At 55.0% G+C, this 21,652-nt stretch overlaps 1 protein-coding gene across 3 annotated transcripts in view; it reads right to left on the reverse strand.

Annotated features, from left to right (window-relative positions):
- Positions 1 to 21,652, reverse strand: part of ZNF536 (zinc finger protein 536) — a 424,016-nt gene that overhangs the window by 368,684 nt on the left and 33,680 nt on the right. The window contains exon 1 of one of the 3 annotated variants that reach the window (XM_041732402.1): positions 5,754 to 5,823. The exons of the other annotated variants lie outside the window; for them this stretch is intronic. The gene's annotated coding sequence lies outside the window, so the exon portion shown is untranslated. Of the gene's footprint in view, positions 1 to 5,753; positions 5,824 to 21,652 lie in introns of those variants that run through there. 3 annotated transcript variants of the gene reach the window in all.

Consider the following 21,652-nt stretch of genomic DNA (forward strand, 5'->3'; position numbering starts at 1 on the left):
ATTCAAGTCTACCACGCACCCGCTCTGGGCCCAGCCATCATCGGGGCGTAGACAACAAGAACAGAGGCGCCCCAGGCTCTACACCCCGACCCTTCCATCCCGCACCCCACCGTCGTGCCCCACCACGCACCGGGGCGCCCCGCAGGCCGGGCTGGGCAGGCCACATGGGCACGCGCGTGGCTCGCACACGGAGACACACCCTCCTCGGCGTGGTCAGTGATCTTGTCAGGGCCGGAAAAGTTCAACGACTACAAGGGTGAGTTTAATTATATGTTGTCGCTGACTAGCAGCGGTTACGACGGTACAATTACACATGTATTTATCGGCGAGATCCTCGCATACATAATAAACCAAAAGCAAAACAGTTAAATTTCAGCGGACGCCGAAAATACAAACTTGGGGGCCACGAAGCCAAGCAGGCCCGCTCACAAGGGGCGGGAGACAAAAGCCACGAGGCTCCCGCACCCCCTCCTTTCGGGAGCTGGCTGTTCCCACCCACCACGACCGCGTGGCATCGGTCCCAGGAATGCGCTCCCCGACACCAAGTAAATCCCAAACCCCAGTGGCGTGTCAACAATGCTCCCTCACAAAGGGGAAGCTGCCTTTGGAAACTCAGCACCTTCCTGACGCCCTGTGAACTGGCGAACCACCACGGGCCCCGGGGGCCGGCCAGACCGCACGCCTGGCAGCCCCGGGGGGCTCCTCGCTGGAGTCCGGGGGGGAAGGCTCATTATCTAAAAATGGCCTATACTTTCCTTAATCTCAAATAAATGGAGAGAGTGGGGGAGAGTTGGGCTAAGCAGGGAAAATGTAAACAGACTGCAGCAACGCACGTGCATCAAATGCTGCTTGGAGCCGGCACGGTCTCAAGCACGTTGCACAGCTCGGTTGTGTGATCGACTAGGTCGTCACTGTTGTCATTCCCAATCTACAGATGACAAAACTGAGGCCCGGGACTTGGAGTCCCCGACACATGGTCACGCAGCTCGTGAGTGGGGGAGCCAGGGTTCTGACCCAGGGGAGCCGAGGTTCCGGAGCCCGTACCTCTGCTACAAGGTGCCAGGTCTCTGGGTGCCACATCTCTTCTCGGTGTGTGGCCTTTACACTAGCGCAGGCATCATGCTCACTGTGCCATAATTTACAAGTCAAGCATGTGGTGACTCTCGACCCTCACGGCTGGGAATAAGCTTTCCGATAGACCGTGTCTGCCGTGCCCGGCCTCGGGCGCCCCACCACCAGGGCCTCAGCCTGTCTCCTCGCGATGGCTGACCCCACAGGGCCAGGCACCGCCGGGGCTCACGGAGATCGGGCATGGAAAATCTTCAGAGGACACACAAGAGCCTCTAGAAGAACATGAAATACAATATAAATTAGAGTGTCACCCAGGAGACAGGCAACTAGTCATCTGGACAGGAGGTCTTCTGAGCCTCATAAACTCCTTGTCCATGCACCACGTCGAAAGAGGTCACCTTGCCCCGCTCCGCCTCCAGGTGTTCAGGCTCAGTCCTCTGTGTATGTGCCCTCATGGGTGTCTAAAGATGTTTATGCAACAAGGCACTCGTGTGGTTTCAGCTCACAGAGATTGCCCGGCACGGTCCTAAACCTATTTTTCTATTTTACAAACTGGATTGAAAAGAAGAGCTAATGAGAATGTCTTTGTATAAATGACCATTTAAATGTAAAAAAAAAAAAAAATGTTTAAGAGGGTAAGGGGTGAAAAGATGAAAAAAAGTAGGATTTCGTTTGGACTGCTAGGCCTGCTATTCTAAGATCAGATTCAGGTTTGAGATAGAACCCCATCCATCTGCCTATCCACTTACCCAGCGATCCACCCACCTATAGATCCATCCATCAAGCCACCTATTTATCCACTCACCATCCACCCACCCATTCATCCATCCGTCCACTCATCCATCCATCCATCCACCCACCTAGTCATCCACCCACCCATCAACCATCTACTCACCCACCTATGCATCCAACCATCCACTCACCCATCCCCCATCTATGCATCCACCCACTCATCCATCCATCCATTCTTACATCCATCCTTACATCCATCCATCCTTACACCCATCCATCCATCCACCCATCCATCCATCCATCCATCCTTACATCCATCCATTCATCCATCCATCCATCCACCCATCCAGCCAGCCAGCCATCCATCCATTCCTACATCCATCCATCTACCCATCCATCCATCCATCCATCCATCCATCCACCCATCCATCCATCCTTACATCCATCCATTCATCCATCCATCCATCCACCCATCCATCCATCCACCCATCCATCCATTCTTACATCCATCCATCCACCCATCTATCCATCCATCCATCCATCCTTACATCCATCCATCCACCCACCCATCCATCCATCCATCCATCCATCCTTACATCCATCCACCCGTCCATCCACCCATCCATCCATCCATCCATCCTTACGTCCATCCATCCACCCATCTATCCATCTATCCATCCATCCATCCTTACATCCATCCATCAATGCATCCATCCATCCATCCATCCATCCACCCATCCATCCATCCACCCATCCATCCATTCTTACATCCATCCATCCACCCATCTATCCATCCATCCATCCATCCTTACATCCATCCACCCGTCCATCCACCCATCCATCCATCCATCCATCCTTACGTCCATCCATCCACCCATCTATCCATCTATCCATCCATCCATCCTTACATCCATCCATCAATGCATCCATCCACCCATCCATCCATCCTTACATCCATCCCTCCATCCACCCACCTACTCATCCATCCTTCCAGTCACCAGTTTCATTGAGAACCTACTATGCATCAGACACTATTTCAGGAGTGTGGAAAGCAACACTGAAGAACACACACAAGGCCCTACTTCTACTGGGTTTATGCTGCCGTGGGAGAGACAGATCAGAAACCAGTGAAGAAAGGGGTGGGCCCCCAAAATGCTTCCTGCACCAAGCATCACAATGTATTTGAAATCCTCCCAAAACAAAGGTAAGTCAGAGCCATTTCTTCATTTGTTGTCATCATCAAGGGATCAGTTGTAAAAACAAACAAGAGTGTCTTCTATGGAAATGCTAACGGTACCAAGATGTGTTCCAATGTGGCAGGAATCATTTGAGGGCAAATACTACAGGCAGTATTTTTATGACAAAAGCTTTATTTTTTGCCTTCTCTTCCTTGATTTAAATATATACATGTATATGGGTGCACACGTATCAAGATTCAAGTATTTCAATATAAATTTTGTATTCAAAATACTTTTCCTGATTTCAGTTGATTGCATATTTCGAGCCAATGTTGCAGCAGTAATTTTTGTTCTGAATCAAAAGCAAGGATCTTTCTCTCCGTCTCCCTCTCTCCGTCTCCCTCTCTGTCTCCCTCTCCTCTGCTCAACAACCTCTCCTTCCTCCTCTACCCACGAGCCCTAAGAAGCCCAAATAGTCAAACTGTTTCGGAGCTGAGTGGCATCAAGGGCAAAACCCTACTCCTTCCCATGTGTTTTCCTGCTGAAGGTTTCGGGGGCTGAGGGGGCCGAGGCGCTGGCGAAAGCCACGTCACGAAGGCATCAGAATAGAAGGACAAACCTTCCCACTTCGATTTGAGGGTGTAATTGTTTGAACACATCTCGCCTGCGCTACGATAATGTCATCCTCGGTTGACACAGATTCTGAAAGCCCTCTGAAAAGGTGGAATGTTATCAATCACAGCCGTGATTATAATGGGATTTAAGTGGAAGAAGCTAAAATTCAGACCCTCGTTGGGGCCAGGCTCTGTGACGGAGGAGGAGGAGGGAGGAGAGAGGAGGAAGACGTCTTGGGTTTCAGCCAGGAAAGGGACGCAGTGTGCAGCCCCCATCCCCACCTCTTCCCTCTCAAAGCCAGATGTGTCCCAAAGAAGCACCACCAAGCTCGGCAACTCCAACTGGACTCCCCCCACCCGCCACCGCCACCCCCAACACACACACAAAACCAATCTTCTTGTGTTGCTGTCACATGAGACCAGTGGTTCTCAGGCAGGGATGGTTGTGCCCCCCCCCCTCCCAGGGCACAGCTGGTAGTTTTGAGAGACATTTTTGGTTGTCACAGTCGGGGGGCGTTGGGTATACACCTGGCATCCGGTGGTGGAAGGCCAGGGATGCTGCTAAACTCCCAACAGTGCACAGGACAGCCCCACAGCAGAGTCGCCCAGCCTCGATGCAGGGAGGCTGAGCCAGAGATGGAGGGTAGAGGCAACCCCCAGAAGGGGGGCGTGAAGCGGCTGCCACTGGCTCACCTGCAGACCGAGGCAGGTGATCGAAGAGGGGATAAAACAGGAGAGGAAGAAAGGACTCTCGGAGCCAAATTACTTACTCTTTTGCCTTTTGATCTAAAACACACCTTCCTTATTACGTGTCAGAAGAGACTGGAAACCCAGCAGGTTTTTCTTTTTTTTTCTTTCAAAGCAAAACAGCCCAGGATCTGCTGGTGGCGGGTCTCTGAGGCTGTCCAACCTCTCTCCCTGACAAATCGCAACGCTACCTACAGATGTCAAATTCACCCACCGAACCCAATCACATGCCCGGATTACTAAGGCAGAGAATTGTGAATTTCATTAAATATGTTAAAGGGGGAAAAAATCAGCTTTGAAAAATAGTAATCCTGTCTTTCAACAAAAATATTATAGGAAGCTATGAATTTGGTAGATCCGAATAGGATGTTGGTACATGTTTTACTAAGGTAATATAATGGCACGCTATTATTAGATCACATTAATCATTACTGTGCCAACGGCGCTGACAGCCCCACTGAAAAGGATTGAAAGGCCTGGTAATGGATATAAATTACCCATTGTGTGATAAAAGGATTTTTACTAAGAAGGTAAGAATAAAACAGCAAATTTCTAATATAACTGTTGTGTAAAAACCAAAATAAAAGTAATCCATGGTCAGTAATATCCACAAAATCAGAAGTAAGCACTTTTTTTCAACAAGATAAAGTCACAATAAAAAAAATATATATTCGGAGCAACGTAAAATTAATTTCTGAGCGCATAATTCCGCTATCAATTTCCCCGGTTGTGTAGTGACCTCTGAGGCCCGTGGTCAGAGGGAGGTGGGCTCGGCTAATGAGATCTGAGGGTGGGTTTACGGCGGTATCTCGGGGAGCTCTGATGAGGCGGCTGCAGGCATCAAATGCAAACCCTGCCCCTTCGTTGGCGCGGTGGGTTTTTCGCAGCTTCGATGCCAGGAAAGCACTCCGTGACTGAGTCTGCGATGTTGACTCCGGGATGACAGACGCGAAGCTGCTCTGGGACAAGTTTCCTCCGAGCCTGGGCCGGGGGACCGGGCCGCCGACCCGCACGGTGGGTGATGGGGACACGGGCCGCAGGTGGTGCTCGGATGGGGCCGCCTGGCTTTGGGCAGCAGCCCCACCGGCGGACAGCGACCCTTAAGGATGTCACACAGAGAGAAAGAAGTCAACCTTGCAGAGCGGCGACCCCAGCTGTGACCCCGCTCTGAGACTTTCGGAGCGTGTCATCATACAGTCATCCCACCTGGAAGCCCCGGGACCCACAGTCGATCCCAGAGAACGTTGAGTCCAGAAGCCTCTCCACAACCCGTCTCGGTGCAGGAGGAGAAGGGAGCTCCTACCCGGCCCGGGGTGGGGGGGTCTGCAGCCCCAGGACGAGGGCAGCCTCCAGAACCCACAGACTCACAGACAGACACCACTTCCACGAACTACGAGACGACGTTCCTTACCAGGCAAGTCTTAGAGCAACGGAGCTCCCTCCTGGCTGAAGGGTATTCTGAGGGCCGTGGTGTGCGGGAACTGCAAAAACAGGACCTGTTAGCAAGTCTCCATGCCGGACACATCGACGTCAGCAAGACAGGTACACAGCATGCATCCAAGGTGACAATGTGCCAGGCTAGTCAAGAGTCTTAACAATATTTAATAGCCCCACTGCCTCGATCCATGGAGCAATTTAAAACTGGGAACTATGTGACCTTTGCTGCAATAAACCCAATTTGCTCAGCCCCTTTTAATGGGAAATTGCCACCTGCAAAAAGAGTCGGGGGCGGGGCATCGAGCCGCTTCTTGTCCGGATGGGACAGAAGAAATAAGCACAGACGGGCGGGCAGGCCCTCTCTCCCTCTCTCCCTCTCTCTAGAATTCTGAAGGTTGAGGAACTGAGGAAGTTCTCAGGGGTTCTTTCCCCCACCCTGGTTTAAGGAGCCCCCTTCACTAGACCATAGGTCCACCCAAATCTCAAGGGACCACAACAGTTCGGTGGCCGGCGGCTGGGGGACATTCAGGGAGTCCGACCCAGGAACCTGCAACTGCCCCAGGCTTGGGGGTGTCGTGTGGCCTCAAGTCTTCCCTCCCGAACCAAGACCCGGAAAGCAGGGGCCAGTTAGGCGTTTTCTGCTCTCCAGTCCCATTATTGGAGTAAGCCCCACGTAGATGAGCTCCTCCAGCAGGGCATGAGGCGGGGGCCTGCAGGGAAGCCGGGGGGCCTGCCCACAGGGGCTCCCGAGCTGTGGCCTGGGATCATCAAGCCAAGGCCCCCGCCCGAGATCTCCAGGCTGCCCCTCGGGGCCAGCCCAGTGCAGCTGGGAACCCCATTCACGGGAGGGGCCTTACTGGGAAAGCAAAAGCTCCCTCTTGCTGAGCTACCTTTCGCCGAGCCCGAAGCTGCACCTTCTGGTGTTAGAGAGGCGGAATTCGGGGGGCTCAAGGGTGTGCCTACGAATGGGAAACCAGAAGGTACACTCAGAGAGCCCGTGGGGGCAGCCCCGGCCCACGACCTCGAAACCTGGACACGGAATCACCGGCTTGCAACACCCCGTCTAACTCCAGGGGGACTCCTGGCACCCCAAGGGCGTGTGCTGACTGAGTGCAGGGCGTGTGCAGGGACGCTGCTCGGTGCAAACACCCCTGCCTGCCTGTCTCGAGACGTAGGGCCAAGGTGTAGGCCTCCCGCGTCCGCCACAAGCAAGGTCTCTCTCCGCCCCGCTTCCGTTTCTCCTCATCACATGATCTGCTGCATTTTGCTATTTCCGTATCATTCAACATCAAAACCCAGAGAGGGGACAACACGTGCTCGATGCTGTGCTTCCTCGGGTCCATCCCAGGGATGCGCAGAGCAGACCCCAGCACCCCGCTGGCTCTGCGAAGACCGACGTGCTTTGCTCACAAGACCCTTCACGTTTAGGGACGGGGGACAGGCTCAGATCTTCTATGCAGCCTCACGGCCTGCACGATCCTGGGACTGTTCCCCAGGGGCTGGTCACGCGGAAGTTCTGTGGATTCCAGCCACAGGGAGAAGACGGAGACACCTCACCCGGGGGAGTCCCGCACCCACGTGCCGGCCACCACCGATCCCAACCTCAGCGGCCCCGGCAATCTGCCATCGGGGCAGTGACGGGACCCCAGGCCTTCCAGCCGCCAAGGCCCCGGCACCAGGTCCGTGGCTGGCCTGGGGCTGGGCCCTCCTACGGGCTCCCGAGCGGTGAGGGGGTTCATGCACAGGTGGCTGGCCCGCCGGGGCACGGTTGGCCCTACAAGCTTCCTGCTGCTGAGCCGCAGAGCCGGTGTTCAGAGGCCAGCTGGGGTCTCGGGAGAGGAAGTCGAGTTAGTGCCCCTGAACCTTCTAGAGGGGCTGCGCCTGTCTGGTGTCCTCACAGTCACTGCAGGCTGGGCGCAGGTGGGCACATCAGATGCTCTTGACTGGGGTGGGGGGAGGAGAAAGCCGGCCCACTGACTGTCTCACTCAATGAAAGGAACAGCTGTCCCGGGGCAAGCGGTACTCGCATTGGTGAGAACAGGGTGACATAACCAGAAACAGGCCGGTGGCATGAGGCCTCCCCTCGACCCCGCCTCCCACACGGACCCCGTGCTGGGGGGACGGAGGAGGGGGCCACCCAGGAGACAGCACCCAAAGGCCAGGTGGGTGAGGAAGGGTGGGGCGGGCAAAGCACAGAGGCAGCGAAAGGCAAGGCGGGTCGCGGCCACCCCCCCAAAAATCAGCGCACAGACAAGTCCCAGGGCCTGAAATGCCACCTACTGTAACTTGATAAGCCCTGCTCTCCCGTGAAACACAGGTGAGGCCCCACGACCTCACCCTCCGCCGCCGGCACCTGAAAATGAGCTGAGACCCACTCATTCAGTGACTCGCAGGGACTGTGTGCCAGGCCCCGGCAGCCCGGGGGCAGGTCTGCTGCGTGTCACACACTTCGGGTGCATGAAGAGCGGGCAGGCCCGGGAGGGGGCCTAGAGGCACTCAGAGGCCAGGGCACCTGCAGCGGCAGGTGGAGGGGCAGAGGTTGGGGCACCTGCAGGGGGGCCTGGGGGCACAGTGGGTCAGAGGCCGGGGCACCTGGGGTGAGGGTGGAAGGTCAGAGGCCGGGGCACCTGGGGTGAGGGTGGAAGGTCAGAGGCCGGGGCACCTGCGGCGGCGTGACAGTGCATCAGGGCCCTCTGAGGAGACAGACGGAGGCGAGGGGGAAGGCCCGAGGCCCTGCCACACAAGCCTGCAGGTTCTAGGAAGAAGCACAGGGGACGCAGCTTCAAGCAGAAGGAGAGGGGACATGGAGGACAGCCGGGGGCGGGGGCGCTGGGAGGGGCTCCTCCGAGGGAGAGGGCTTTAGAGAGGAGAGGGGAGGCCAGGAAGACGGTGGGGCAGCCTGGCTCAGTGGGCCCTCGCAGCAGCCCCATCCCTGCGACCCTGCGGGCAAAGCAGTGCTGCCCAGACACCCGGTCCCTTGGGGGGAGGCGGTAGGGGGGTACACCCGTCCTCCTGAGCTCCCCCAGGGGAGACGGGGGGCTCTGAGCAGGGACACTTACACTGGCCAGAAGCCCAGCAGGAGCCCACGGGGCGCTGGAGGGGATGGTGCCCAGCAGGTCAAGACAGGAGCAGAGACGTGGCCCCACCACCTCCAGGGCCCCGGCAAGGATCCCCAAGTTAGAAGCCAAGAGCCTTCCTCAGGGCCAACCCGTTGCCCTCCTGTGGTCACTGCACGCCTGTCTCCCCCTGGCCACCACGCGACTGGAAGGCCGTCCCAGTAACGAGCTACCCCTCACTGGGGGCCGTCCCTGTGTCACCTGCCCGCTCACGGGACGGCCCGTATCCCACTCACCTCCCCGCCCCTAAGCTCTGGTGGAGGGTGAGTCAGGAACTGCTGGGTGGGGGAGGGAGGGGGAGGGAGTAGAGGTGGAAGGATGGGGACAGAAGGAGGGAAGATGGATGAAGGGGGGAAGGAAGGAAGGTCGGAAGGGAGGATAGGAGGAAAGATGGAAAGAAGGAAGGATAAAAGGAAGAGAAAGATGGATGGAAAGAAGGAAGGAAAGATGGAGGAAAGGAAAAATGGAAGGAAGAAGGAAGGATGGAAGGAAGGGAGGGAGAAAAGATGAAAGGAAGGAAGAAAGGAAACAAGGAAGGAAGGAAGGAAGGAAGGAAGGAAGGAAGGAAGGGGGAGAGGGGCCAGTAGTCCAAGGGAGGGTTGGGGGTGATGGAAGGAAGGAAAGGAAGGGGGAGGAGGCGGTGGGAAGGGGCTGGCGGGAATGGGAGGCAGGGGCAGCAGGGAGGATGCAGAGAAGGGAGCTGGCTAAGGCCCCTCCCTGGCAGGGGCTCCGCTCTGAGGCTCCCACGCTGCCCCCCGCGCGCCCGGGGTGTTGGGGGGCCTGGGGCGCCTGTGCGGCCTGGGGCAGATGGGAGCCACATCCAGGCCTCTCCTGCCAGGGAAGCGTCGGGAAAGGATTCCGGGCACAGGGGCCAGCTGGCCTCCCTCCGCATCCCCACAGGCCGGGCACCTGCAGATAACGCCCCGCCCTCGGGGGACCTGGCCGGCCTGGGAGCCCTGCTGTCCCGGAGGGAGGCCCGAGGAGGAGCTCAGCCTGCTGTGCGGCCTGCACCCCATCCCGGGTCCCCATCCCCCTCCCAGCCCCGCGCTCAGGAACCCCCGGGCCCAGGGGTGGGGACCCTGCCACAAGCCTACGGCTCCCCTAAATGGACTCGATGTGCCCTGATTCTCGCTCTCCTTCTCCGTGAACTCTCAGGATCGAATGTGTCCCCAAGGGGCAGAGCCATCGCCCCTGCACGTGACCCCAGGATGGGGGTCCCGGCCAGAGCTGCTGCCCTGGGAAGAGGCCCAGGGAACTGGTATCATTTGGTCATGACCTGCCAAGTGCATCCAGTGTGCCAGGCCCTCGGCTGGGCTCTGGGGACCCGGCCATAAGCCATGTCCCTGTCCGGGTGGGACCTGTGTTTAGTGAGCAGCTTCAAAGGAAAGATAAATAAAGGCAAAATATAATGTCAGTGGATAACGCGCTGTAAGAAGAAAATAAAGCCAAGGAAAAGGATGGACGTGGATGAAGACGGTTTTCGATAAGGTAACACAGACCCTCTCTAACTGGTGACGTCAGAGTAAAAAAAAAAAATCCGGACTAAAGTAAGAGCGAGCACTGTGACAATCTGGGGGAAAACTCTAAGTGGTACAAACAGTGAGTGCAAAGGCCCCGGGGTAGGAAGGAGACGGTGCATCCAAGGGGCAGCAAGATGTTCCGAGCGCCCACGACACGCTGGCGAGCAGGGGTGGGAGGGGACGGGCATACCTGGCCAGGAGGGAGGACACTGGGATTTCATCTGAGCCACGGGCAGGTTTTGGGCAGGGGAACCCCCTGATGTGATTCACACTGTACGGGGGCCAGGCTGGCTGCTACGGGGAGGACACCGGAAGGGCTGAGAGGGGAGTCCCAGGGGGACCAGCGGAGGCCGCCCAGTTGTCTAGGTGAGAGGCGGTGCGGCCTCGGCGTGGGGCGGGAGCCGGCCGATGGCGGGAAGCACGCGGATTCGGGGTGCCCCCACGCACAGCCGGTGAGAGCGCCGAGTGGGCGCCAGGAGTGAGGGGGACGCGGGGTCGCCGTGCTCGTCCCGGCCAGGGCCCTGGCCACAGGCGACGCTGTCGCTTCCGTGGGCTCCTGATGCTCTGGCCTCCGGGCCCCCCTGGTCCCCTGGGGACCGCCCCACGCAGGACCCGCCGGTCCCCAAGGAAAGCTAATGGCTCCTCTGGGAGCCCTCGATGCCCTGCCCCCGCCCCAGCCTCCGTGTCCTCTGCCAGCCCCCCACCCGGGGCCACTGTCCCCTGCCCTCGAGACCCAGGCTCTGACGCGGGACACTAGACCCAACCCCTACGCCCAGGGCCTGCAGGGGGCATCCGAACCGGCCGAGACCTGCCTCCGAGCCCTTCCTCCTCCCCGCCCCGCGTGGCCGGCCCGGTGCCCCGCGCAGCCCCCCACCTGCTGCGCCCCCTCCCCTTAGGAACTGCGAGTAAGGAACGGTCTTTCCCGGAGGCAGGTGCCTGCGGCTCCCCAGGCCTCCGCCCCGGGGTCACCTCGGAGGCCACGGCCGCCCGCGGAGGGTCGGTCCCCGCCCTCTGACTTCCGCCAGAACAGGTGCCCGGGAGCCACAAGTCATCAGCCCCCGAGGGTCCCGACCGAAGCAGGAGCCCCGGGGCCCCAGCCTGTCCCCCGCTCAGGCCCCACGCCTGCCCCGGGGTGAGCGCGTGGGCCCTCGGCACCGTGGGATGTCTCGAACGCTCCATCGCGGAGCGCGGGCTGCCCAGACGTGCTTCCGAGGGAAGCCTCTTCTTTCGTCTTGAAACAAAGGTAACTTTGATGCAGGAGCCATCTGATACCTGTTCGATCTAAGTGCTTTCAGGATACACAGACATCAGACGCGCGCAGGAACCTGAGGCCCGCCGTGGCAGCCGGGGCGCGGGGATGATGAAAGGAGCGGGAGCCTTCCTCCCGTCAGCCTGCGCCCCGGTGCATGTATTTTTACATGCTTTAGCACGGGGAAAAAAAAAAAAAAAAAGCCAAGATGCTCAGAGCCAATCAAATTACTTCCCTGTCTCTTTAATAAACAAATCCATGTGCACATTAACAGTGTTGAAAATTCAATTTAAACTCTTTGTCTGTTGCTGCTTACTCTAAAGATGGTCTTTCTTAAACAACAGAACACCAAGGAGTCGTTAGTGCTCTCTCTTCATTACTTCAAAAAACCAATCATTAGACACCAGAGTATATACGTAATTAGAAAATCACTTCCTTTGCAATCCAAGCTAAGTAGTTTACATACTGTAATTACAGGGACAAAATCAATTTTTAATCATTTCCCTGATTGGGCTCATCAGCTCTGTGGGAACATTGTAACCTGCTTGTTGTGCAAAAGGAACATCTGGGCTAAAACAATTACCCTTTGTTTGCTACAATATTCCTTAAATCTTTTTGCTTGCATAAAAAAAAATGAAAACACGAAGACAAGATATTTGGATGTCTTTTTGTCCTCCGTCGACATATACCCGAAAGTTCTTCTCGTGCCGCGAGTTCAACGTTGCCCGGAATTTACGGTTTAACAGTACACATCCAAGGAATGTATTTTTTCAGTGAGATAAAAGTATCTGATTGTTTTAAAGATCCATTCAGCTGCCTAATTGTTCCATAGCTAACACATGGTATTCAAACAACCCACACATTACAAAAGCTCATCTGGGTAATCACGGGCAACTATTATTGCGATGGTTTACACTTTTCTAATACAAATGAATGGATTTTATCAAAATTTAAAAAAAAAAAAAAACTAAAAAGCTGAGTATGTGTGAAAAATAGTTGGTATGAATTGGCAAGGCGAGGCTAAGCATTTTGTTCTCTTAATAGGAAATGACCTCATTTACACTGGAGTAATAATTAGTACTGCTTCACTGACAGTTAAGAAAAAAAACTTTCCCAGTATAATAAGGCTGCATCTCCTTTGTTAGGAGATCTACATTGATTATTAACCCTTGCCAAGAAATTCCAAGTTTAACTCCGCGTTCCACTGGGCTCGCGCTTTGCTGGCGAAGGGGACAGCGGGCTGATCTGGAGGCCGCCGCCTCTCACCCAGATTCCCAAAGTTTTGCCGCGGAGCTTCCAAGGGACAACTGAGACCCTCGGTGTCCCCTCTGAAGACGCGTGGAGAGCCCGCACCACCCACCCCGCAGCCACCAGGGCCCCAGTCGGCCCCGGTCCCCCCCCCCCACCACATCCCCTCCCCAACTCCGTCCTTTTGAAGTTTGTTGGCTTTGAATTTCGCTTGCAAGTCCCCCAACCTACAATTAATTCATCGTCAAGCCAGCCCTGAGCAGGAGGAAAGATGCGCGATTCCGACCCAGCCTGCAGGCCGCGCTCGGAGGGTAAGAAGCACAGGCCGCGCGCACGGCTCCCCCGCGGCTCACGCCCAGGAGGGGCGCCCCACTGCCCCGAGGCTGTTCTCTGACCGCCCCCCACCCCATGTCCTTGCCCAACCCGGCCCCGGCTCTCACCCCGTCCCGGGGAAGGCAGGTCCCGTATCAGCCCGAGCAACGCTCCACGGGGCTGGCAAACTGGGCCACCCTGGCCCCCAGACAGGGGATAGATACGGTAAAGAAGAAAAGAAAAAAAAGAAGCCCCCAAACTGCAAATGCTCTGGAATAAATCCTATCAGCGCACGAATTAAAAATATTTATCCCTGCATGGAAGAGACCGCGCATCATCAACAAATCACAAGGAGTCTATGGAGTAGCTTAGCTTGAGGAAGAAATGGGAAATAACCGGAAAGCACAAGGCGCCCGTCCTCTCTTGCATCTCCACTTACCGCAGGAACGTGGCCGCTCAGGTGCTCCGCTTGGCAGGCGCTGCCGGGACATGACAGCAGGCGCACGGGCCATCTGACGGCCGCCGACCCCGTGTGGTACTGAGCAGCGCCCCCGGCCCGACGGACATGAGCCCTGGGCCTAAGACACACATCACATTCGGAAGAGCGTAAAACGCTTCATTCTTGATACTTTCTACCTGTTGGAGCCATGATATTCTGGATACACTAAAAATATCGTCTTGAAATCAACTTCACCTGTTCCCTCTTAGCCACTCGTAATGTGGCTACTAGAAGCCTAAAACTGTACGCAAGCGTAGTGTGCCCTCTGTTTACGCAGTATGCTGCCCGGTGAGGGCTCAGCGAAACATCAGGCTGTTTGACCACCAAATATGGCCATAAGAAAGCCCCCTGTTGGGACGCCCCGGGGGGCTCGGTGGTTGAGCATCTGCCTTGGGCTCAGGGCGTGACCCTGGGGTCCTGGGATCGAGTCCTGCATCGGGCTCCCTGCAGGGAGCCTGCTTCTCCCTCTGCCTGTGTCTCTGCCTCTCTCTCTGTGTCTCTCATAAATAAAATAAAATAAAATAAAATAAAATAAAAGCCCCTGGTCTTCTGAAGCAGGCTGTTAGAGGAAATGCATTGTCACCACTAGCACTCGACGTGTGGGTTCCACAGATATTCTCTGCAGTCAAAGTGAAAGTTGCACGAGTTTTAACTGAGCCACTCTGGGAGTTCCTCTTACAGGTGTTGCTTTTTTCAGCTCATTTACTTTTACCTGTACAAAATTGATTATTCAAGTAATACTAGGCTCACTTCTAGAAAATCTGGAACATACGAGAAACCACAAAGAGGAAAATAACGACAACCCATAGTTCTATCAGCCGGTGTGATTGCTTTGATACTTTGGCACATTTCTTCCTATTCTTTCCTGCATATGTGCGCGCGTGCGCATACATGTGTAAGTTCATAAACACAGCTGAGGACACACTGCAGGTGTGTCTCTGACTTCACATGTCCTAAAACCCCAGGTCTCAAGTGAAAGTAGATGCTACTCGGCCATATGAGAATAGAGGCCGCTGGCCGCGCTGGCTAAGTTTTTTGTTTTTGTTTTTGTTTTTTTTGTTTTTTTTACTGTTTATGGAGTTTCCTTTATTTTTATTTGTCTTTTTAATATATTTATTTTTTATTGGTGTTCAATTTGCCAACAGCTGGCTAAGTATTACGCATGTATTACAAAGGAAAAGCATTAAGAGGGAAAAAAAAAAGGCACATGTTGGGAGGAAAAAAAAAATCTTAGCTAAATACCTATCTGATAAAGGACCGGTGTCCAAAATATACAAAGAACTCTTCAAACTCAACAACAAGAAACAAACAGGCCAATTAAAAAGGGGCAGGAAGTCTAGATGCTTCACCAAAGGAGATCTACAGATGGCAAATAAGCACATGAGGAGACGCTCGGCATCGTGTGGCATTCAGGGAATGCGAAAGCAAGCGATAACGAGATACCACTCCACACCTATTAAAATGACTGAAACCCAAAACACAGACACCAAATGCTGGCAAAGACCCGGAACAACAGGATCTCTCATCCACGGCTGGTGGGACGCAGAGTGGCACAGCCACTTCGGAAGACAGTTTGGCCGTTTCGCACACAACCAAACACACCCTTCCCGTCCAGTCCAACACCCCTGCTCCTCGGTAGGTACCCAGGGGAGGCAAAAACCTACGTCCGCACAAAAACCCGCACACAGCTGTGCATCGCAGCTCTGTTGGAGATTGCCAAGACACAGCAGCACCCGAGATGTCTCTCAATCACAGAACGGATAAACGGCAGAGAGAGGTGAGCTATCGAGCCACGAAATGACATGACGGAGCCATAAATACGTATAACTAAGTGAAAGAAGCCAATCCTAAGAGAAGACATCCTGTGTGATTCCAACTCTGTGACATTCTAGAAAAAAAGGCAAAACAAAGGAGATAGTTAAAAAAAAAAAAAACCCACCTGTGGTTGCCAAGAGGCGAGGAGAGGGAGGGATGAATAGATGATGGAGCACAGGGGATCGGAGGACAGTGAAACTATCCGGTGTGCAACGACAGTGGCGGGCGCCCGTCACCTCTCCCTCGCCCAGGCCCGTACAACGCACACCAGCAGCAGAGTGGTCTTTCCATGTAAACGACGGACTCTGGTTCACGATCACGTATGAACGTAGGCCCATCAATTAGAACAAGCGCACTAGCCTGACGGAGACGTGAATAACGGGGGGACACGGAGGCGGGCGGGATGGGAGCTGTACTTCCCACTCGATTTTTCTGGACCCCCAAAGCTACTCTAAGCAACAAGTGTATTGGTGTCAAGAGAATGAAGGGAAGCGGGAAGGAGCAGCTTTGAAGAAGCCCAGCGGAAGGCTTCCACCGTGCAGAGCGGGCCACCTCCCCGGCGCTCAGAGGCTAGGGCCCCTCCGGAGCGAACTGGCCACCACCTCGCTGGCGACTCGATGCCCCAACGCCTCCCAGAGCGCCTCCCGGGCTGCTCTTCACGAATCACGCTTGGGGCGCGGAGCAGGCCGCACGGCTGGAGCGCTCGCTCAGCCCCGGCCTGACTCGTGTGCACGACAGTTCCGCTGTCACTCTCATCGGTTCCTTTCCCGAGGTGACCCGGCCCGTGGCTCCAGAGCAGAGCCCAGGGCGGCCAGGCCTGCACTCGCTGTTCAGGGTGTAGCTGCCCCACACACAGCCTGGCAAAGGATCTCCCCGGAGGACGTCCCCATCTCTGGTGGGACATCCCCATCCCTGGTGGGACATCCCCATCTCCGGTGGGAAATCCCCGCACGGCCCTATCCTTGTGTCTCCCACATGGAAACCCGATGCCCCCGGGAAGGATGGATGAGGCACCAGACAGAGGTGCAAGGAGGACACGAGCCGCCTCCAGCAGGGTGGGGAGGGATGGTGGGTGAGGTTGGGTTGGTGACCAGGGGTTGTGGTGTTGTCTTCAGTTCTCTCCCGGGACACAAGGTGCCATCCCAACGCGGCGGTCCTCCACACAAGGTGCCATCCCAACGCGGCGGTCCTCCACAACGGCCACCTCTGAATCCCTAGTAAGTTTGGTTCTCCAGCTATTCTGGACAAGGCCAAGAAGAGTCAAGGGTGGATCGATCTGGAGGCCAAGTAAAAATATTTCACACTGTCTTCCTGGGATCCTTATGGTAACAAGAAGAAATAGTAAATGCCAAAGCCATGGGGCCCTCAAGCAAAAAAAAAAAAAAAAAAAGAGCAAAGATGAAAGATGAAAAATAATCAGGGAAGTCTTCAAGAACACGCACTCTGAGCGCAGAACCCACTGCAGGGCGTGCAAACACGGGGGACAGAGCGGCCCCGAGGAAGCCTGGTCTTTTCCAAGCCTGGCCTGTCAGCAGCCAATGGCAGGTCCCCCCTCCTCCCCCCGTTTGTAAAGTTTCTATTCCAGAAAACTCAAACCTAACAACTGACAGAAAAGGAAAGGGGGGGGGCGAGGAAAAAAGTCCCTTTTCCCCTCTCATCTTCCAAGATTTTCCATTTTGGTAAAGATTCTATAAACATTCTTAGAAAGAGTACATTCTCCGTCCTCTGCCCACAGGTAACAAGGATGGCAGATGTTTCAGAAACAGCACATTATAAAAAAAAAAAAAATCCAATGTCACTAAAACCAGAATGGAAAATGTTTTATACATTAACAAACACTGTAATGAATTTGCACAACCTTAACCGACTGTATACCCAGCATAATGAAATGGTCTCCATCCTTTCAAATGAAAAATTACGTATGCTAGCGCATTGCTTTAGAAAAGCATTGTTCTTAAAAAAAAAAAAAAAAAACCTGCATTTTTTTTTTCCCAGCTACCATGTAATTTGTGAGATGCATTTTTAAATGTTCTGCAACAGCGGCGGCTGCATCAGTCAGATGATACCGAGAGATAATTCACCAAACCGTCACATGATCTTCCATCACTCCAAAAGACGCGAATATATTGCCACAAGCTTTGGGAATAATGGGTGCACCTGTTTACCGTGTCACCTCTGTTTGCTAATTGTCTCCTTGAGCTACATTTTACTTCTAATGCATTTATTTTTGACAGGCAGTGTCTATTTAGAAATCACATTACTTCAAGTGCAATTGTTCTTTTGTCTATCAAGTAAATGAAGTGTTGTTATACAGATTTCAGGTTCTGATTAGTAAAGTATCAGAGCCCCAAAAAGGTCAATCAGTTATTTACCTGAGGTAATAGAAGGATGACAGACATCCGGAATATTCTCCGGCGCAGGCTATAGGCAATTTCATCATAATTACTCAAGTCGGCGGAACTTAAATGTATGTTTCTGGGGTTGGGAGGCTAAAAGGGCTCGCCCAGAGCACCTGCCTGGAGACCGGCGTCCGCGCGGAGCGGCCTTGTGTTTCCACGCGTGGGTGTCACCAACCCCAACGTGCAGGCCTCGGAGGCGCCAGCGACGGTGTGCGCGTGAGCGTGTCCCTATCTGGCGGCTTGCACGGGCTCTCCCGTTGAGAAGGATCTCTTGAAACCATCCTCAAATCACTTCACTGTGCGGGTCTGATGTGGTGAGTGGGTCCGGCCCACCGCGGAGGTGATCACAAACGGACACCCAGGGAAAGCCGGTAACGCGCGCCGAAGGGCCACCCAACTGCCGGGGGCCGGGAGGCAGCGGAGCCAGGTGGGCCCCGGGACCGGCCCGGGAGCCGCGCGGAGCCCGATGCATAGGGGCGCGGCACCCCCACCTGCACCGGGAGACGGGCGGGCGGGCGGCCGCCGCGAGCGCGAGGGGGCAGCGTGAGCAGGTGCTCAGGGCAAAGGACCAGATGTTGCTGTTTGAAGCAAGACTGTTACCTGAGCACCAACTCGCTTCCTGGCGCCCAGACCCGAACGTCTGCCCGAGGGCCCTCGAGTTATTCCTACGGGCCATCCCTGCACCGACCTCCCGCCTCCTCCGCAGCCCCCCCGCCCGTCCCCGGAATCGTGGAGACGGTTCTATACCCAGGAGTCGCCTTGTCTCCCACGTGGATCGCCTGCGATCTGCCGCTCGCTCCTCGTGATTTCTCTAACGGCCAAGCCAGGACTCTCGGCCTCCCTGCCGGGGCTTGGGTGCTTGGGTGCTTGCCCTCCTCGGCGACACGGCTAAGCTCCCCCGGGGGGCCGAGCCCCGCACCCTCGGAGCCCCTCGCTGGGCCACGATGCGCCGCGCGCCCCCGACGTCCACCCGGTGTGCAGGCCTGTGCCCGGGGTCACCCCGGCGGGCGCGGCGGCTTCGGGAGAGGCCCGGGGACCCACGGCGACACAGTCCTCTTGCCGGAAGAAAGAGACGCGAAAAGCCACGAAAAGCCACGCTCGCCTTAAGTCACACTCTAAATTGGCTCCCTGGAGCATTCCCTACCTTGTTCGCTAAAGACTGCGCGTGTTTCCTCGGTGTTTAGCATATGCCGTGTAACCTGAGCAGGACTCGCATTGTTTCACTAGTTGTTTTTCCAAAGTGTTTTCCCATCAGGACCATAATTATATGCAAACTACTTAGAACCGCTCGCAAACGCGTTTTAAACGTTCCCCAGGATCTTCCTGCCACCTAAAAGCAGGAAGAGGGGAAGTCACGGGAATCCTTCCTTGGGGCCCCCCGGGGCCGCTGAGATGGGTGCGCCCCCCCCCCATGCACCCACCCCCAGACTCTCCTCGAGAAGCAAAACCTCCGCGACATTTTCTCCTGGAGCGACGAGGAATGTCCTCTTCATTCTGCAATTTATTTCGACTCTAAGTACTCTAATCATGGCAAGTACTTTTTGCTTTTTAAACAGCCTGCTTGTTTTCACAGGTCAAGAGCATAAATAAAACAGTCAAGTTGGAAACTTGGAAGGCTCGTTTGCAGGAGAAGGAAGTCGTTACAGATCGTCCGTCTGCTCAGACACCAGGCAGCTCGCAGGAGGCAGCTTCGCCGCGTGCAGGCCAGACCCCGCGTGGCCAGCGCCTCCCGGGAGGGCTTCCCACGAGGGTCGGCCGGCGCCCCGTCCTCTCGTCTCGGGAGAATTCCTCCCGTGGGAGAGCCGCGACCCGCGGCCGGGACCGTGTGCGGGGTCTATTCTGGAAGGTTCTAACACAGATTACCCTCCAGGCCAAGGATTACATCCTGGCACCAGGGTCCGCAGATGCAGGGTCCCCCGACGTGGCCGGAGCCCTGAAGCGCTCGCCGTGAAGTTCACTCACATCCCCACCGAAGGGGCTCCTGCTGCGACGTCAAGGGCCCGCGGATGACACCTCGGGATCCCACCCGACTGGGTCGTTTCTCGATTGCAGGGAGTCCCAGGAAAATGAGGTGCCCCGAAGCCAGCACATCGGGGATCAAAAGGAAGAAAGGAGGGGAAAGTCACGGTGCGCCTTCCCATGTGGGACGCCCAGGGGCTCCGCGGGGGAGCAGCTGCCTTGGGCCCAGGGCGTGACCCTGGGGTCCCGGGATCGAGGCCCACGTCGGGCTCCCCGCGTGGAGCCTCCTTCTCCCTCTGCCTGTGTCTCGGCCTCTCTCTGGGTCTCTCAGGAATAAATACATAAAATCTTAAAAAAGAAAACGAAAGCGGGGTGCCCGCCACGGAGAGCAGAGATCATAACCAAATAAAACGTATTCAGTTGCGGAGCTCACACACACACACACACACACACACACACACACACACACACACGCTCGCACACGCGCACGCGCGATCACTGATGAGCCTGATGAAGAAAACCCGACTGCCGCCCGCGTGAAGCCCCGTAAGAACTCGCTGTCGACACCGGGGCCACCGGAGCAGACAGGACTGGACTGAGGAGCCACCGGAGGAGGAAATTCTAGGACGGCTTCAGGATCCGGTGATTCCTTCCCGGGCCCCGACGACGGCCGAAGCGGGGATCAGGGTGCAGGGGGGGCAGCCCCCTGGGACGGCGGGGCAGGGCACCAGGCGGGGGGTGCACCCCTGCCCGCGGGGGGCGGCACAAGGGGCCCGGAGGGCAGGCCCTGGGGCAGCCCCAGACCAGCCCGCCTTTTTATCACCACCTTCGCTTCCTTTTTTTTCTTTTTCTCTCTTTATTCTGCGTGCGCCAGGAGAGTCCCCGCCCCCTCCCTCTCTTTTTTATCAAACATTCCTAATGTAGTGATAAAATGAGGAAGAATGAAAGATTATTATAAAACAGGACTTTTATGGCTGGCGTCTATGGAACAGTCACACTGTTACATATATTTTCTCTAAGTAATCAGGAATGTATTGGTATTTTGAAATTATGTATCTCTAATAACACAAAAGTACTTAAGAACAGAAATAGACAGTAATGGAAAATGCAGTCAACTGTTGACAACATATAGAATTTCTGAAAATAATTTGCAGAGAACAGCACAGCAGATGAGTCAAAATTTTCACAAAAATATTTCTTGCCTCCGATAGTCCAATGTAATTCATTTTCTATCTCTGTTCATTAATCATTGTTAAAATTAGTGATCCATTTCTTCCACTCTGCCATCTGCACTCAGCTTCGTAACAAACATGACACCTTCCTGCATAATAAAACCTGACAACTACTAGGATGCATTTCCAAATAGCTTTCTGCATATTTGCACCTCTATAACGGATTCCGTTGTCAGACAAAAGTGGATTATTTAACCAGAGTTCTTTCTTTATCAATTCTGAACACAGATGTGCGCGAGTGTGTATGTGTGTGCTAAAATACGATCAAGAAGAAGAAGAAGGAGGAAAAAAAAAAAAACGTTAATTTTAATTAAAACGAACTCGCCCTGCCTTAAGGAGATGGTATTTTAAGTCCAGGTATGCCAGCCAAGATCGCTCCCCAGAAGCCCGGCTGTGGGAGGATCACGCCTGAGATAGGAAGTTTACGTAAATAATGTGTGGCTTCATCTTATAAACTTTTCTAATAAAAATGATCTTGACATTCCAACCTCCTAAAATAAAAAAAAAAAAAGATTTTCATTTTA

This window comes from Vulpes lagopus, chromosome 2, assembly GCF_018345385.1.
Source record: "Vulpes lagopus strain Blue_001 chromosome 2, ASM1834538v1, whole genome shotgun sequence".
Classification (NCBI taxonomy): domain Eukaryota; kingdom Metazoa; phylum Chordata; class Mammalia; order Carnivora; family Canidae; genus Vulpes; species Vulpes lagopus.